Source organism: Euprymna scolopes, chromosome 42, assembly GCF_053919585.1.
Source record: "Euprymna scolopes isolate OS-2025 chromosome 42, ASM5391958v1, whole genome shotgun sequence".
In the NCBI taxonomy this organism is placed as follows: Eukaryota; Metazoa; Mollusca; class Cephalopoda; order Sepiida; family Sepiolidae; genus Euprymna; species Euprymna scolopes.
The window spans coordinates 28,038,289-28,048,862 of NC_136523.1; positions in this window are offsets into that span (position 1 = coordinate 28,038,289).

Sequence of the window (10,574 nt, forward strand, 5' to 3'; positions counted from 1 at the left end):
ATAATGTCACTGCGACGTGATGATGTGTGTCAATAAGGCGGTTAACGCGGTACTGAGTTGAACACAACTGGTTTGTGTTTTAAGTTATATGTACAGAGGTCGAAGGGTTGAGGCTGACAGGTTTCAAACCCATCGATTCCATTGGAAACAGATGCATCTGCATGCTAGCAAAGGTCACGAGGCAGGTCAATGCGTTTTGAGTGTTACCGCGTCACACATAAACCTTAAAATAAATAGGGACGCGCATGCGTTTTAGACAGTTTAGAATCCACTGTTCGAGTTCGTTAGTCTACAGTCTAGAGAATCTTGATTCAAAATTAGAAACGAAAAGAGAAGAAAAAAGATCTAAATCGATCCAGCGATGCAGAGACCCTGTCAACGATGGAATCCAAATAAAGACTTCTCCAAACAATAAAATCAAGTCGTGCTTTTTTAGAGTAGATATGTATCGTCGCGAGGAGCACCGACCAAAAACGAGAAAACGGTAGGTGTCTTAAGATCTAATATGTCACACACACGCACACATACACACGTGTGCACACACACACGTGCATACACAGAAGACAAACAGTCACAGCCATGCCACAATTATATAAACACATACATGATATATACGTACACAATAAAATATATACACGTCATTTTATCTCCCCTTCCAGAGATACATAAAGTAACGGGATTTTGGGAAGTAGAGTGCAGATTAATAAAAGCACCCGACATGTGGAGCTTTACAGCGATATATTTGTTCACATTACATTTAGATTTATCCATGTTTTCACAGTAGGGAAAATATGAAACTGGGGGTTGATACCAAAAGAAATGATGTTCTAGACAATAAATTATTACACTAAAATAATTTTTTTAAGCTGTCTGGTATCTGGGTACCCCCACAGGTTCGTAACGGGTATTTACATTGATGCAGGAACAGGTGCAGTTTGTCGAAGCACATTCTATTGAAGTTCTTCTAAACTAGGAACAGTGATGTAACACTGCGCTGATGCGACAGAGGCTGGTCTTTGTTAGACAGAGTGGGACTTATTAGAGACTGTTTTGTTTTACCGTCATAGAGAAAGAGGTTAATAGCTGTTGCAATTCTCCAGTGCGTGGCAAAATATATAGCTGGCTTGCGAATGTATTAGCGGCAGTAGCCGAAAAAAGCACATATGAAAATTAGAAAGATTTGACAGAAAAATTTCTGAGTGACCAGATACATCTGAAGATGGTCGGGGGTAACATCGACCGAAACGTTGTGTGAATAACACTCAAGATGGGTACAGTAGTCCGAAGATACCAAATAATACAAATATCCTATCCTTGTCTCAAAAATTCAGATACAAAATATCAATAATATCAATACCCTTACACGAAACAACAATTCAGAGAGCATGACGTCATCTTCAAGAAATCAGGACCAAACAGCAAAGAACAACATCTGAAAATTAACCACAGATTGCATGACATACACGAAAGGCTTGTCGGAAAAAAAAATCAAAGAATATGTTCGATATGACGTCAAAAAATCTCTCACTCCACAAGGCTACAGACATTTTGAAATATCCACATCGTTTTCGTTCGGAAATAAGAACATAGGCATCCTTTTCACAAGTATATTTTCAGATATTGAACTGATATTTTAGCTTCTCCAATTTAATCATCTTGGGGAAGTCTTAGAATAAAGACGAACACTTGATGAACATATAACTTCATTTCTTCCTTTTTCATCTCTTCATATATATATATATATATGTGTGTGTGTGTGTGTGTGTGTGTGTGTGTGTGTGTGTGTGTGTGTGTGTGTGTGTGTGTGTGTGTGTGTGTGTGTGTGTGGAAGGCAACACAATGCAAAGGTAACGGAAAGGCACAAACACCGGATCAGATGAAGAATAGTTTTATTAATGCAACTACAAATACATGCGTTTATATTTATATATTTCATACACACATTTTATTTATATTTGTGCTGTGATTACCTATGTCAGCTGGTCTGATGGAATATGCGTGTTCTATAATATTTTCAGAAAGATCTCTTTGTCAGTTATGTGTTTAAAACAGTAACAGTCTCGCAGCAAACAATGGCCTGTAACGTGTTATTTAGTTGCTTATTTTATTTTATTTAAATATAATAAGATTTTTTTTCGTGTGAGACTTTCGTATATTCAGCATTATTTTTTATTAATTTGTAAATAATTTTCCTTTTAAGCATAATTATTATTTATTATTTTATTTGTTTATTTTTATTTTCTGCGTTCTAATTGAGAAACGGTTAAAACAATAAAATTTGAATTTAACTTGATTAATAAAGGGAAACTAATTAGTGAGCTGATCTATGGGCGATAACCATGTTATCTTTTACATAAGGCGAGTTACCTACAGGCACTAGTGTTTCATCCTTTCGGGAATCATCAGTACAGGGAGTCACAACTACCGCTGGTCAGGAGATTCGGACCCGGCCACGAAACCATCAGTGACTCCGATAGCAAAGAACAAATCATTCGGCCAATATAGTTGAAATAGACATTTATATAAAGCGTTAATATATTTTCAAGAAGGCCGAAAGTGATCAAATGATTTTAACATAACGATCTGCACACGTGGGTTTAAGTGGCCGACTTATTTCATTTCAAACAATAATATATATATATATATATATATATATATATATATATATATATATATATATATATATATATATGGGTTTACGTGTTGTTTTTCTTGTAACCCCATTTTGTCTTCAATTTGTAAAGACGTTCTTCCTCCTCCCCCCCCACCATAACAATTCCATTATTTATTTATTTAAATGTAGCTGCGGTGTGCGCTACGTCGGGCGGATGTCTCAAAGATTAGATAATAGGGTAAAACAACATGTTCCATCCAAAATTCGAAATGGAAACTATTTGAATTTTAGTGCGAACTTTTTTTCCATCCTTAGCAAGTCGCACTCTCTTTATCATCTCAAAATTCTAGAAACTATATATATTAAGACTCTGAGACCTTCTCTTTGCAAACAAAAAGAGAATCTCTTAGGGCTTAATCTAGTTTCTATTTAATAAGTAATCCCCCTTTTTTATATATTCCCCCTACTTTTTCATCTCCGATTCATTGTTCCCCCCTTTTCTTTTTAAAACGTAATTAAGCTCGATTTTAGCTCTGTTCAGCGAGCTTCGAAACCGCTCAGCTGACGCATCAATTTTATTTTTTAATTCCACAATCTTAAATAAATAATGTTTTTTGAATAAGCTTAAATTTGCTCTTTACATAGCCATAATAAAATTTTGTACTCCGCAAAAAGTATTTAAATATATATGTGTGTGTGTGTGTGTGTGTGTGTGTGTGTGTGTGTGTGTGTGTGGTGAAAGCACAACTGCATGTTTATAAAACAAGCACAGCGACTAAACACTGTTGCGAAGTGAGTTGTGTAGGAACTTGGTAGCCTACTGGGGTAGAAATTATTTCTTACGCCTTTTCAATGAGGGAAAGGGTAGTTGTTAGTGCACTAGGCCAGAAGTGGCGGCACGACCGTACGGCAGCTTTGTAGAGATATAGGGTACTTTATAGCCGGGCTCGAGAAAGAAGAGTGAAGTCACTTCCGGTTTTGCTCTTCTAGTCGATAAGCATTTCGCGCCATTTGCTGCAGTATTAAACGAGCACGTGTGGACATGATGTGCCGACGAACGCGATAATATCCAGCGCTGTATTAATTGCGTTAGCTTAAAAGGATATTATTTTGAAAGCCGTAAAAGCAAGAGCTTTTGCGCTGCGCCATTGCATTCCTACAGCAAGGTTCTGTCCGTAGGGCGTCAATTTACTAAACTTTTGTTGAAATAACAAGAAGAAAATGTGACACGTCGAGTTAACCATTGAGCTGGGGTAAGATTGTTTGAATCAGGTAGAAAGCGAGTTTATAAAACTAATTCATATAATTAAAATCCAAATCTTTCTCTCTCTCTCTCTCTCTCTCTCTATATATATATATATATATATATATATATATATATATATATATATATATTAAATTGTAATTCAATGAATTTCAAAAAAACTCTCATTGAAATGAAATGAAGTGGTTGAATTTCATTTCAAAGAATTTTCATTATTCTAAGCAAGACAAAGAATACTCTAGAAAATTAATCTCCTTCTACCATCTCATTAGAGGAGAGAAAATATTAGCAAATAGTTATAAAGGTATGCACCCTATTTGCTAAAGTCAGTGAGACATGGAAAGTCAAAGTGAAAATAATACATTTAACAGAAGTCCTGTAGCAGGAGGATTTGTAGAAAAAGTATATGAATGTTTTTTAAATCCAGCTTGCTTGGTAAAATCCATGTTATACGTTCTTTACATTCGTTTGGTAATAAGGACCAAGTTATATATTGGGTAATCCGCATAGCTGTGTAGATATCCGAATCGGGCAAGTGCTTGTATAAATTGTGAATAAACAATCCAATAAAAGATGAAAAACAACAACTAATAAAGATGAGGTTAGTAGTCCGAAATAAAAAAATAAATGAATATATATAATGCTCATTTCAAAATGAATTCCAATTAAGGAATAATATATATACCAATCGGTACGGACCCGACTATGGAAGATCAGATAATAAATAAACGTGGATTTATAAGATCAAAGAATCCAACCTTGATCGCCCGAAGGGGCCCGTGGCGCAGTTGATAGAGACGTTGAATCTCTACGGTTCCAGATGAACATTGTCTGAAGATAGCGGTTTCAATCCCACCCAATACGTGCCAGAGGTTTACTTGGCCAAAAATGTGGTGAGACGACAACAACTACGGATGGCAGTGATGGCTGAGAATGCAGTTAGGAGATTCGAAGTTCCTATCCGTCGCGGTTACCACCTGACGAAGGCCAGAGGAATTAGTTGGCTGAAACGTTGTGAATAAACAATCCAATAAAAGATGAAAAACAACAACTAAGATGAGACTAGTAGTCCGAAATAAAAAAATAAATTAATAAGGTATGTGTGTGTTAGTCTTCACGTTAAATAGCATTTTTTGTTACTGTGTCATGCTTAATTCTGAAATAGCATATTCATAAACGAGCAGAACACCGGACTCAATGTCTGCAGTAAACGATGTCCGATCAAATTCAGTTTCTGATAATAAAGTCTTACAAGGTGCAAAGATAAAATTGTCGCCCTAAACACTACAAATTTATTTTAATACTTTTATTGTTAAAATTCAATTCAAATGACTTGATTATGTAGTAGAGCTAACATCTATTCAATGTAGCCGCCTTCAACTTCAATCACCGCCTCGATACGGGTCCGGAACTGTGAGCGTACCTTTTCTAAAGCACCGTCGGGAGCTCGGCGGATGGTGGCAATCAGGCTGCCTATGGTGTTGTGGTAGGTTGACGGTGATGTTTACGACGTATGACCAAGCGAAATAATCCAGCGGGTTCAGGTCGGGGGAGAAGGGGGCCAGTAAGGGAAGGGCATAAAGTTGTAGCACTTCTTCTGAAGCAAAGTCTGGGTCTCTTTGGATTTGTGTGCCGGCGCCAAGTCCTACTGCCACACCCAGAGTCTCTCAGCGGCCACTTGATTGCACCAGGGGATCACTATACTCTTCAACACATCCAGGTGCACTTCTGAGTTGACTTTCAAGCTGACTTCGAAGATGTGAGGTGGCATGATGTGGCCCTCACTTGAAACCACACCAAAAAACATAACTATGGCCGGAACTTGATTAGCCTGAGGTTTTTTTTGTCTTCTCGCTCAAGATCTAGATTGTCTGACGCCTGTAAGACCTACATTCCAAGCCCTTCTTCACACATTCACAGCTGTGTATAAGACGCCTAAGTCTCCGACAAGCTGCTGAATAGGCGGCTGAGGAGTCATATCAATGATTGCCTGGACCTTTTCGATAATTCCTTGGTCTGGGTCTTCCTAGTGGTGTTGGGTTTCTGGTCCACTTTTTCCAAAGGATCGTCCGATGCGTTGAGCTGTGCCCTCAAGCGTTAGGCCGTCCAGATTTACATTTTGAGGGTGCTGACAATGGTCCTATTTTCGCTGGTCTGTCATATTTGAAATAGTATTTTTCATTGGTCTGTCAATCTTCGGATATCATTTTCGTTGGTATGACATGTTTGACATTGCATTTCCATTAGTCTGTCATACTTTAGTTTCAAATATAATTTCCGTTGGTCTGTCACGCTTACGTTTGACATAGCATTTTCGTTGGTCTGTCAAGTTTGGGATATTATTTTCGTTGGTCTGTCATGTTTGAAATAGCATTTTTTTGTTAGACTGTCAAGTCTGGAATATCAATTTCTTTGGCCTTTCATGTTTGAAACAGCATTTTTCGTTGGTCTGTCACACTTTAGCATCAAATATCATTTTTATTTGTCTACCATGTTTGAAATAGAATTTTCGTTGGTCGGTCATGCATACGTTTGAAATAGCATTTTTTGTTGGCCGATCATGTTGCATTTCCATTGGTCTGTCAGGTTTAAGTTCAATACTGCATTTTCGTTATTCTATCACGTTTGGAATATCATTTTCGTTGGTCTGTCATGCTCAAGTATGAAATAGAATTTCCGTTGGTCTGTCACGCTTAAGTGCCTTCGTTTATTTCAATCAGCAAAATAGTGATTTTTTAATGGCAACCCGTAAATGTATTGATGTCCTTCCGATTGGCTTCCATTTTGCAGAGTTTTTTGGGGTCTTTTTTTATACTTCCGGTCATAGGTTATCAGGTTCAAAAAGACAAGCGATGCATACTAATGATATTGGGAAAAAGACTTTAAAAAAAGGTTGATATTTTTTTCATTAATGGCGTGATAGATGAGATAAAGGATATGAGCAGGTGATGACAGTTTAAAATAAGCTGTGTACGAATTAGTATTCACCCCCTCCCACGGTGAAAAGATGTGACACAAGGGTGAGAAAGTGGGATTGAAAGGCCAGTGGCCCCGAGGAGGAGCACACTGACTTGCAAAAATATAAAATGCCTGGGAAATCTCATCAAAATTCTCTGGTAGGGACACCTCAGGCGATCCACATTAAACTAAACCCTTCTAAATGAGAGAAGGTAAAGCTGGGAGTGTAGGCTTACTAAAAATGCGCAGAGCCGACAATATACCTCAATCAACACGAAGAAATTCAGAAATGGTCTAGACCAAAGGTCTTGAACCAGGGCTAAATTTACCCTTGGGAATAAAAACAATTATATAATCGGGTGTAAATAAATGAAGTACCCGATTATTTAAAAATATTTATGTGGATAAGTGTTCTCAAGTTCAGGAGCAATAACGACAAAGGCCAGAAAACCTTCAATGGATGGTAATATTAATGCTGCTAAGACTAAGCTGCTTTCCTTTAATAATTACAAGACGCCTCTCTCAACCACCGATATTCATGACAAATAACACCCTACCTGAGAATTTTTCTTTAAAACTCCTCGGCCTAACATTTACGAGCAATATGAACTAGAGCAAAAACATTGAGGGCATTGCGAAGGCTGCTGCAAAGAAGGTGGGTTCCATCTACTAGTGACATGATTCCATTTCCGTTTGGTGAGAACCAGTTTTCTTATTATTATTATTATTATTATTATTATTAATATTATTATTATTATTATTATTATAGCAGGCCATCTATTAGTTGGTCAGTTGTGTACAAATCTCAAGAGCGATAGGAGACTTCTATCATGTCTGAAAGTGACACAATGTTGAACAAACGAGATCGGAAATGCGGTGCTGTACAATCCATGCTCTCTATAGATCCAAGTTATGTAAGCAGGACCATTGCCAACACTCTGAAAATGTATCGCTGGATTGCCACAAATAATAGGGACGTGCACAGAGTGATGAAAACAAAGTTTCCGGACACAGTAATGGTCTTCGGTGTTGTTTCAAGTGAATGCCACATCATGCCACCTGACATCTTCAAAGTCGGCTTAAAAGTTAACACCAAAGTGTACATGGGTGTGCTAATAAATGCGATGGACCTCTAGTGCAATCAGGTGGTTGCTGGCAGACCCTGGTAGTAGCAGCCGGGCCCATACGTCCAAAGAGACCCAGCCTTAGCTTCAGAAGTGCTACGATTTTGTACCCTACTCTCACGGCCCCTGCTTTTCCCAACTTTAACCTACTGGACTACTTCGTTTAGTCATAAGTCGAGAACATCACCAACATGACCTTCAACCATATCAAAGCCAGCCTGATCGCCGAGTATTCGCCGAGCCCACGCCGGCTACATTAAATAGATGTCAGCTCTACTACATAATCAAGTTACCTGAATTGATTTTTTCAATAAAAATTTGGAAATAAAGCTTTAGTGCTGTTTTCTTTAGGGCGATAACTTTATCGTTCCACCCCGTATTTACGAGGCCTTTTGCGAAAATATTTGAGCCCCATTTAAGAATAAAAAGGGGACAACTTTAGCGCCATGCAATATTTCGACATCGGTCATTGAATACTCTCTGGCTGTTTACTGTTTATGTCGGTTGAATTGGCATTTGTGGGTACTTAATTTCTTTCTTGTGCAATTTCCTGGGGTTGAGTAGAAGCTACGAATCAGGAGTGACTTAGAGATTGGGTTCGAATCCCCTAATTGGCAATAATTATCGTTTCCTACACTGACAAGAGCGTAAGTCCGAAACACATGTGTCTGTAGATTTAAAACTATTTATTAATATTTATTTTCAAAATATCCTTAACTTTATATGTGTGTGTGTGTCTGTATTTGTGTGAGTGTTTATGTGTATATATTATTCTTAGCAAGTGTGAATGTGTATGTGCTTAAGTTCGTGTACCGACTGTATATAAGGCCAATCAAATAACATAGGAAAAGTCTTATCACCTAAGGTGTGCGCATGGACATGGGGGGAGACAAGAGAAATTGATGGATAATGGAAAATGGGTTCTGGCTGAAAGCGGGGCGGAGGGAATTGCAACGCTGGAGACGGCGGCGGCGATAGTGGTAAGTTTACGGTGGCTGTCCGACCGGCTTTTTTCTTTTTCTCGCCCCCCCCCCCTCAACGGCCGGTAATTACATAGTATGACAAAGAACACGGACGATTAGCCCCGGCTATTGGCACGATAAAACCCGCCGGATACGCAAATGCTCTAAGCTATTATCGAGGTTATAAAAATCTCGGCACACGAATTTTGTGTACTCTCCTCCGCCTACTCCTCCCACTCTCGTTTAGACCTCCTACCCTCACTTGTTCGGATCGGCTTTGGAGAGATTGCCAGTTTCGCGCCCTTTTCTTTATTGCCCTTGTCTTTTTATACAAACCTTTTCGCTGTTTTCCGTGTTTCGATTTTATTCCTTGCCATTCTTATCTTGAATTCCCGCGTTCAAATCCAACATGTCAGCCGATGATTTCTTTCTGTCGTCCCAATCAAATCACTTCCACAACCATTCATATTAATCTCTCACGTTTATTGATCAACCAAGGCGAACCACCATATATATATATATATATATATATATATATATATATATATATATATATATATATATATACTACCCGTGGCTCCTACATATATATATATATATATATATATATATATATATATATATATATATATATATATATATATTAGTGATGGGACGATTCCAATATCTTTCCTGATTCCGATACAATTACCGATTTCGACTCCGATTCTTTATAAATCTCCAAATATTTTACTATGAAGTTGTTATTTTGTCCAGATTACTATAAAATATGTATATCTTTATATATATATATATATATATATATATATATATATATATATATATATATATATATATATATATTCGACAAGGAATACAAGAACTTAAAAAATTTTATTTAGTCCATGGAGTTTCAAAGAATATATATATATATATATATATATATATATATATATATATATATATATATATATATAGGGGGGGCGTTTGTATATATATATATATGTACATATATATATATATAAATTCTTTTATGAATTTATATTGGTGTCTGATAAGTTGTTAGGCATACTATTCAACGAAAATCATGTAAGGCGTATTACATATCAAATAAAATGACATGAATGTGTTATAAATAGCAGGGAGACACAATGTTGATCGGGATTGAATGGGGATGAACGAATGTTTCACTCTCCAATATTTTATTTGTAATCGAAATCGGTGAAATCCCCCATTGGCGATTTCAACGATTATGATGACAATAAAAATATGATGTAAAACATTCGTAATTCTTATTTTGGCCAACTAATCCTTTGGTGGAATTGAAACCGCCATCTTCAAACAATGCTCACCTAGAACTGTAGAGATTCAACGTCTATATTCACTGCGAGACGGGCCCTGAAACATGGTGAGACGACAACAACTATGGAAGGCAGTAATTACTGAAGATACAGTTAAGAGATTCAGCATTTCTATCCCGTCGCAGTTAACCATCTGACGAAGGCCAGAGAAATAGTTGGCCTAAACTTCGTGAAACAAAGATGAGGATGATATTCCGCAAATAAATAAATAAATAAAAATATACAAATTACTAATTTCCAAAGAATTCCAATAATGAAATAATAAAGCTTATTTATATGTCTGGCAGTGTTCTTAGATGTGTTTTGTACAGA